Consider the following 8,667-nt stretch of genomic DNA (forward strand, 5'->3'; position numbering starts at 1 on the left):
ATTCATTAAGCTCCTATTTCATGCTAGGCATTATGGGAAATATTCCTTGAGGATAGAAATTATCTTATTTTGGCCTTTATGTTCTGAATACGCAGCATAGTGTGTCATGGAATAGTCACTAAATAAGTGTTTGGTACATTGTTTTAATTGAATTGTAAAGCTGGAGAGATAAGTGGACTGGAAGCCTGAGTCCTTGGAAATGAAGATCTAGTCTATAGGATTACAGAACCTTAGGGTTGGGGAGGGGGGTCTTTCCCTGACACCTTCAGGGCCATTTTAGCTAACCATTGTCGAGATTAGATTCCCTTCCCTTTCCAGCACATCCAGGCCCTGCAATGAGAAAGGAAGCTCATTACCCAATGAGCCAGTCCATTCTGCTTTAAGACAGCTCTAACAGTTTTGAAGCTATGGGGCTAAATCTAACAACTTGTGTCTTCTGCCTATCACTTCTAATTCTTCTCCATGTGACTCAGAATGTCATGTCAATCAATCATTAAACATTTTTTATGTGTTATGCACTGTGTTAAACACTAGAGATATAAAAAAAAGGCTAAAGTTCCTGCTCTCAAAGAACTTATTTTAATGAGGAGATAACATGTAAATAAATACATACAAAGCTAGCAGCTACATACAGGATAAATAGGAATAAAGAAGGAGACTTAAGAGGGGTTTAGGAAGGCTTCCTATAGAGGGCAAGATTTTAGTTGGGACAGAGCTAGGTGAATAAAGCACCAGCCCTGCAGTCAGGAAGACCTGAGTTCAAATTTGCCCTCAGACACTTAATTCTTCCTAGCTGTGTGACTCTGGGCAAGTCACTTAACCCCAATTGTGTCATGAAAAAAAAAAAAAAAAGCCAGAGGGATCAGCAGTTGCAGTAGAGAGGAGGTGGTAGGGATAGGAGATTCCAGGTTATGAGGGACAAAAAGGGATGTTTAATTTCTTGTCCACATGTAAACCCTTCAAATCCTAGTACACTGCTAAAATATTCTCCCTATCTTCTCTTCTCCAGATATCTTACTTTCCTTTGGATTCTCTTTAGTTTATAAAAATCCTTCTTAAATAGCTTACTTCCTTTGGATTCTCTTTAGCTTATCAACATCTTTGCTAAACTGTGGTATCCAGAAATGATTACAGTATGTGTGTTTGTAGACACATAGAAAGTGAAACTATAAGATGTGTTGTAAATGACTACCCAAGAGTTTATTCATTTGAATGTGCATTCTCCTTCAAAATTTTCTTTTTTGGAAGTTACACATTGAAATTAAAATGTTAAACTTCGTGAAAGAACAAGAAAGTTGGTGGATTATCCTCTGAGACAGTGTGTGAAAGTCATGTAAAGCATTTCCATGAATTTCAACTCATGGCCCCTCGGTGGACATTAGGGGTGTCATCCAGCTTGGTCACTGACCCAAGGGGTCAGACGTGACTCTGAGTGGCTTACTCTATAACCCTGTCCTCCTCCCACACCGGTCCTAGGGGCCAAGCCCAGTGGTTTAATCCTTCTTCTCAAGGACAATCTTCACATATTTGAGAGTGCAGTTTTATATGCTATATGTGAAGAATGACTCACATGTTTCATAAGCCTACTCTAGCAATGGGACTTGTGAAAGACGTTATCTTATTTGAGTCACTTGACAACCCTGTGAAGTAGGTAGGAAGCTATTCTTGTCATCATACCTATTTCAGGATTGCGGAAATTGAGACTTGAGCTTCTTTAAGGTCATGTGACTAACAACAGATAATGAAGCAGGAAACTTGTATTGAATCTCCTGACTTCAGGATTCATTTTCTTTCCATTATTCCATAATGGTATAAAGAAGGAAAGAATCTGAGATTAAAGGGACCACATAAATCAAACAAGGGATATTCAATACAGAGCATCTGATAATCGATCATCCAATATTTGTGGTGATTTCCTAGAATGGGGAACTCACCATCTTTTAGGCAATCCTTTCCACCTTTGGAAAATAGTTTTCCTTTTGTCAAACTTTTCTTTGTACCATTTCGAGAATCACTCTGGTGGGTTCAAATTGTATTTTTAACACATACCAGCTCTGACACCTCAAGAGAATCATTTGATCTTTCTGTGCTCCAGTGAACCATTTGAGGCTTAAATTATAGAGAGTAGTTAGTGATCTGCCCTGCAAGGGAAAGTTTCCTCATCAGATATGCTCTACATAAACAAACCCACCATATTTCTACCCACCCAATACAAAACAAAAGAAAAAAGGAAGACAAAACCCCAAACTTTTAATCATAGAATCTTGTGACTAATCTAATAATAATTAAAATCTCTTGTAGAAGGGAAAAGAAACAAAAGAAACTAGCTATGTAGACAACACATCTCGGCTTAAATCTTGGCTTTTCTACTTCAATTGTGGAAAAGTCCCTTAACCTATCATAGACCTACTTTCTTCCTTTGTAAACTGAATGGGGTGAGGGGGAGGTGTGGGTGACTCTGGTGAATTATGTGACTCCCAAGATTCCTTCCTGCTTCTGATCAAGTTTATGTCCCTACTCCCAAGAATGCCTCATCTAATCCACTTTGAAGAGAAGTTAGGACTTCTTGGGTTAGTCCTGGACATGATATATAGGAAGGAAGTTTATAGCTTTTGTATAATAATCTCTTTATTTGGTGGTGGAATAAGAATCCAGGAAAAGAAATAACTTGATGAAAGATTCTCTCTCTCTCTCTCTCTCTCTCTCTCTCCTGTCTCTGTCTCTGTGTCTCTGTCTCTCTCTGTGTCTCTGTCTCTGTCTCTGTCTCTCTCTCTCTCTCTCTCTCTCTCTCTCTCTTTTTTAAATTGGGACTATTCCTGGTCTCAACTTCTCTTCTGTTTAATAAAAATTTTTGTTTCGTATTGAAATTGGCTAAGTTTACTACAGGGGCAGGAATCAACTTTAAACATATCAGAATCATTACACTCGCCCAAGTAACCCAAGTAATTGGGTGGTTTAGAGCTGTTTATTGTTTCTATTGAACTTATGTGTGAGTATTTGGGAATATTTTTCTAGAATTAACTCCATATAGTACATAAGATTTGAACACAAGAAAGGAGTCCTCTTTTATGTCATGGTGCCAGAAACAAGGTTTAGAGATAAAAGATGGGATTGCTCATTGTATTTGCTCCTTTTTAGTCCTCCATTTGGAATATAATTAAAAGCAATTTGAAAGCAGAGGTGCATCACAAATTATAGTATCTAAAAGTTAGAAGGGATCTCAGTGATCATTCAGACCAAACCATACCAGAATAAAAATCCTGTCCAAAGCATCCCTAACAAAAAGTCAATAGGGGGAACATACTACTTCCTGACTTCTTTCCTTTTGTTCACCTTTAGTTGTTAGGAAGGATTGAACCAAAACTCATGTTTTCATAAGTGTTTGACTCCATCATGCCAACAATATATCACATTGCTACAGGATGCTGCCAACCATTGTTCAGGAGAAGACAATGCCATTGGTGGAAGGTTTTGGTTGACTAGATTTGAACTGTGGTCTTCTTGGCTCTTGGGTTTTATCCATTGTGCCAATAAACTCAGGTAGAATGAAATGTAATCTCTTTTAAGGGTAGAGAGTACTGTTTTTTATTCAGATATTATAATGTGTCTGTCATCCTGCCACTTTATTTCAATCAATATCTTTTGGTATTTAATAATTGTCTGGAATGCAGGCTCTTTCACTGAGGCTCCTTTTCATATCCCCTCTCATTGTGTATATCCTTTCAACATCTTTCTTTCCTGTAATTTCCCAAGCTTCCCCAACATCCTCTTTCTTTATGTCCCATTCTCACTATGATCATAGTGTATGGCTTTCTCTTGAAATAATTTTTATTATCTTTCAAAGTATCCTTTCTTATGACTCTAAAAGAAAGGGCTCATGGGTGACAATTGCCAACAATCCAATTTAGAACTGTTGCAAGGAATTAAGACAACTCTGAGATATCATTACACACCTGTCAGATTGGCTAAGATGACAGGAACAAATAACGATGAATGTTGGAGGGGCTGTGGGAAAACTGGGACACTGATGCATTGTTGGTGGAATTGTGAAAGAATCCAGCCATTCTGGAGAGCAATCTGGAATTATGCCCCAAAAGTTATCAAAATGTGCATATCCTTTGACCCAGCAGTGCTACTACTGGGCTTATATCCCAAGGCAATACTAAAGAAGGGAAGGGACCTGTGTGTGCCAAAATGTTTGTGGCAGCCCTCTTTGTAGTGGCCAGAAACTGGAAAATGAATGGATGTCCATCAATTGGAGAATGGTTGGGTAAATTATGGTATATGAATGTTATGAATATTATTGTTCTGTAAGAAATGACTAACAGGAAGAATACAGAGAGGCTTGGAGAGACTTACATGAACTGATGCTGAGTGAAACGAGCAGAACTAGGGGATCATTATACACTTCAACAATGATGCTGTATGAGGATGTATGCTGATGGAAGTGGATATCTTCAACATAGAGAAGAGCTAATCCAATTCCAATTGATCAATGATGGACAGAATCAGCTACATCCAGAAAAGGAACACTGGGAAATGAGTGTAAACTGTGAGCATTGTTTTTTTGTTTGTTTGTTTGTTTTGTTTTTCTTCCCAGATTATTCTTATCTTCCAAATCCAATCCTTCCTTTGCAACAACAACAACAACAAAATTCGGTTCTGCACATATATATTCTACCTAGGATATACTATAAGATATTTAATATGTATGGGAATGCCTGCCATCTAGGGGAGGGGGTGGAGGGAAGGAGGGGAAAATTTCGGAACAGAAGGGAGTACAAGGGATAATGCTGTAAAAAAAAAAATACCTATGCATATGAACTGTCAAAGAAAATGTTATAATTATAAAAATTAATAATAATAAAAAAAGAACTGTTGCAAGATAAAATACTTCCTTTCGATGAGATGTATTCAACTTTATTGGAAGGTGGTGGATTCCCATTCATTGAACATTTTAAAGCAAAAGTGGAGTGACAGTATGGTAATGATATTTTAGGAGGGATTTCTGTTCAGGTATGGGCTGTGTAAAATGGCACTGGAATGTTGTGGTTCATCTTGACTTCCATCTCACTTTTTGATACATTCTCATTAGGTGGAAATGAAATGTAGGATTATATTTGTCTCTTTAAAAATGAATTGATCCTGCCCTTGTGTATGAGAGGGTAAGGGAGAGGAATTATAACTTAATTAGTATGGAGTACTCTTTGTGAGGAAATTTCAGTTGGACTGGCAAGTACTCTACTTAATTTTAAAGATTTGCCTAGACCTTGAGAGAACGTGACTAGATAGCCAAAAGGGAGGGAAGAGGGGACCTTAGACCTACTTCTTCCTGCTACTGAGTCTGAGCTCTATAAACAATAACAACTCTATAAATTATGGCACATTGACGTAGAGGGCTAGAACTGAGCAGATGCAAGGTAAGCTAGCATGTGAGGCTAATCACCAGTTGGACAATTCTCTATTGCCACATGTTTGGAGGATGACCCTCCCCAACTATTCTGTGCTGGCTGGATTGGTGGGTGTGGACAAAGAAGGGGAAGTGAGATCAGTGGGTGGAGTAAGAGGAGGAGATTGATTCTTGTGGAGATGGGGAGAGACAGGAAGGAGGTGTGGAGATTGCTAGATCTAATACCCTGACTGAGACTGCAAAAGACCAAGAATAAAGTATTTTGCTTATCCTGACTGCTGCTGATTCTAAGATATCCAGGTTCCCAACATTTAATGTAAAATGTCCCAATTGCAGAAAATAAAAAAAAAGGTTATTATATTTTCATTCTATCTCATATACTTGTTGTTATTCAGTTGTTTCAGTCATTTTTGATTCTTTGTGATGCTATTTGTGTTTTTTTTGACAAAGATACTAGAGTGGTTGGCCATTTCCTTCTCTAGCTCAAATTACAGATGAGAAAACTGAAGCAAAAGGAGTAAGTGACTTACCCAGAGTCACACAGCTAGGTAAATATCTGATATTGCATTTAAACTCTGGTCTTCCTGACTCTGGTCTTGCATTCTAGGCAATTATTAAATACAAAAATGTATTGATTGAAATAAAGTAGCAGCATGACAGACACTTTATACTATCTGAATAAAAAACAATACTCTCTACCCTTGAAGAGTTTACATTTCATTCCATATGAGATTGTTGGCACAATGGATAAAACCCAAGGGCCAAGAAGACCACAGTTCAAATCTAGTCAACCAAAACCTTCCACCAATGGCATTGTCTTCTCCTGAACAATGGTCGGCAGCATCCTGCAGCAATATGACATAGTGTTGGTGTGATGAAGTTAAAAACTTATGAAAACTTGGATTTTGGTTTAATCCTTCCTAACAACTAAAGGTGAACAAAAGGAAAGAAGTCAGGAAGTAATATGTTCCCTCTATTGACTCCTGTTTTATTCATTGTGTTACCAATCTCATGTAGAATGGAATGTAGACTCTTCTAGGGTAGAGGGTATTATTTTTTATTCAGATTTTATAAACTGTCTGATAAGTTGCCACTTTATTTCAATCAAGTGATCACTTGATTTTTAATGATTGACTAAATTAAGGGCAGGCCAATAGTCACTATTGCTTTACATTGTGATTACTTAACTAGTGTAGTTTATACATCATTCTCATGATTGACATCTGAATGACTAGAAATGATCTGATAATAGTTGCCTTGGAGTGAAATGGGGGCCCTTGGATCTAAATTAGGGGACATTTTTTATAAAGAAAACAAACAACAACAACAAACAAAAAAAAACCAGAAACATTATTTAATGTCTGCTCACACGGTAGCGATCTTTTTGACTTTTTAAAGAAAGTGAGGGAACAGGATATTGCTCAAGGAAATGAATAATCTTACTTTTCATCACATACGTGGTGATTCAATCTTCACTATGCATCACTAAACTGAAGAATGGAAGCATTTACCTTTTATGATCACTAAGGACTAGAGATTACTAATATAAGCTTTGCATTTCTGAGAAAGGGAACTCCTAGGGAGATATTAAAGCTGTATCTTTAGAGGGTCTCACCATCACAAACTAGGAAGTGAGAATTTGAGCTCAATGGATGTTAAATGTAAATTATTTTTCTGCTTCTCACTGTGACAATTTCCTTGCTAATATACAAAAACGAGAATTCGTAAAAAGTTCAGCTAGGTGGGGAGACAAATCAGGGTGGTAGGAGATCCAAGTGCTCATAAGTTTTAGAGTTGGAATCAGCATTAGAGTCCACTCTTGCTTTTGAAGGGGGGATCCTAGTGCTAGCTGCCTTACCCAAGTCATTCATATCCAGAACTGAGTGCTATCCCAGCCTGTCCTTTGACTCCAAATCCAGCTACCTTATATTGGCCAAAATTGAGAGGATCCTTATTGTTAATTAACCCTCTTAACTGTGCCTAAAATTCTACCATTCTCTTAGGGTTAAGGATCGCCTTCCTCCTATGTTGGTGTTTTGTTCTTTTTCAGTCTGACTCTTCATAATCTCTTGCACCATAATATGCCAGACTCTTCTATCCTCCATTATTTCTCAAAGTCTGTCCAAGTTCATGTTCACACTAGAGTGTTGTCTTAAAATCTTAATACCCTATATGATGGCTCTCAAATATTAATTAACTATTTATGTCATGGGTATAATAAATAAGGTCATCGTTGATCCAAAGCCCAATAATTGGCAAGGATCTCAGAGGCTATCTAGTCTAACGCTCAGATTTTATGGATGAGGAAATTGAGATTTGACTTGCCTAGATTTCCGCAGGCACCAAAGGTGGAGTGGAATCCAATTTGATTGTATTTTTCTAAAGTCATTTCCCCTCTTATAGAATGCAAACTCCTTGAAGGTAGGAATTGCTTCAGCTTTCCCTGCATACCCCCCCCCCCCACTGTCTAAGCCAGTCTCTGATATGTACTAGGCACTTACTAATTATCTCTTGAGTTGAATTGAATGAATTGAAGTAGAGGTTGAAATAACTCAAGATAATGGATACATATATTGGCTTTTTGAAAATACTGAAAAGAACAGAGCTATGGAAGAAGGGGGAAGATGATGAAGAAAATGGACTGGGTTCAAGAAGGCGGGGTTGAAGGCAAACTTTGGCAGCTTCCCAATTTTATTTAGAGCCACACCCTAGAACTAAGTTTTCTGGGTGACTCTCCTGGTGGTCCAATAAAAACATTGAGAGCAAACTCACTTGGAGAAGTCCTCGGGACCAGAGACAAAAGCAGTGTAGCAGCAGACAGCATTGGCAATGGGATGCTTAGCGACTGTGACTAATTAAGAGACTTAATTAAGCTGTCAAGAAAGAATAAAGATAATCACTCTCAGTCAGTTCCTACTCTTGTAACCATCAGCATGAGAATCCAAATTCCATCACAGACTGTTGCAGTATATCCCCTCCCCTCCATTCTTCCTCCATTTCTCTTCATTGACATGGCTTTGTGTGTCCTTGCCAGGGTGAGTTGGGCCCATCTTGTAAAAGATGGCCATTGCTTCTTGTATTTGGGCCTTTAATTGCTGATCCCTATTTATCTTAGAAATTATTGTTTGAGATGTCAGTTTTGTATGGAGCAACTTATCCTGCAAGGGAAAAAATGCCTATGATTGCATCCAACTTTATTTTTTGACAAATGTATTTGTCATGAGGAAGGGGATTGAATATTCGGTTTGAAGTCATGA

General features: G+C 37.9%; 2 protein-coding genes across 3 annotated transcripts in view; one reads left to right on the forward strand and one right to left on the reverse strand.

The window, feature by feature from the left end:
* Nucleotides 1–8,667, forward strand: part of CTNNA3 (catenin alpha 3) — a 2,038,107-nt gene that overhangs the window by 625,931 nt on the left and 1,403,509 nt on the right. The gene's annotated exons all lie outside the window — the stretch shown is intronic.
* The window catches only part of LRRTM3 (leucine rich repeat transmembrane neuronal 3), a 225,271-nt gene that overhangs the window by 37,340 nt on the left and 179,264 nt on the right, over nucleotides 1–8,667 (reverse strand). The window lies entirely within an intron of this gene.

Source organism: Sminthopsis crassicaudata, chromosome 2 (assembly GCF_048593235.1).
Source record: "Sminthopsis crassicaudata isolate SCR6 chromosome 2, ASM4859323v1, whole genome shotgun sequence".
NCBI classification, from domain to species: Eukaryota; Metazoa; Chordata; class Mammalia; order Dasyuromorphia; family Dasyuridae; genus Sminthopsis; species Sminthopsis crassicaudata.